This window comes from Rhineura floridana, chromosome 21 (assembly GCF_030035675.1).
Source record: "Rhineura floridana isolate rRhiFlo1 chromosome 21, rRhiFlo1.hap2, whole genome shotgun sequence".
Taxonomy (NCBI): Eukaryota; Metazoa; Chordata; class Lepidosauria; order Squamata; family Rhineuridae; genus Rhineura; species Rhineura floridana.
In genome coordinates, this window is record NC_084500.1 from 14,237,804 (window position 1) to 14,238,445 (window position 642).

Below are 642 nucleotides of genomic sequence, written 5' to 3' on the forward strand. Positions count from 1 at the left end.
CTCCTCCTCCTCCTCCCTCCTTTCCAAAGCCGGCCAGATCTGGGAGAGCCGTGCGAGGTCTGGAGCAGGCTGCGGCTCCTGGTTGGGCCTCACGCGCCAAAACCCCTGGAGGGCACCAGGTTGGCGGAGGCCGCTCTAGCCAAAAGGGGTAGGCCCGCTCCCAGCAATAGATCGCCCCCTCTGGGGAGCGCAGGAAGCTGCCTTATTATACTGAGCCAGATTGGAGATCCATCTACCTCAGGATTGTCTACACTGATCGGCAGCAGCTGTCCGCAGGGTTTCAGGCAGGGAGTCTCTGCCAGCCCTATTGAACCTGGGACCTTCTGCATGCAAGGCAGATGCTCTACCTCTGAGCTAGGGCCTGCCCCCCCCTTTTACCTACTTAATCCTCACACAAGCCTGTGAGGCAGGTTAGGCTGAGAGACAGTGACTAACAGGCCCATTAAGCCTACCGGCGGAATGGGTGACAATTTGAACCTCGACCGCCCCAGCCCTAGACCAAGACTCTACTCACTACACCACACTGCCTCTCTCATCGACCATTTTGGAAAGACTACGTTTTGACCTCTAAGGCCTTAAACCTGCCTTGTCCCTATTCTCACTAGTTCGTTGTTTTGTAATAAAAAAAGCTACACATTTCTT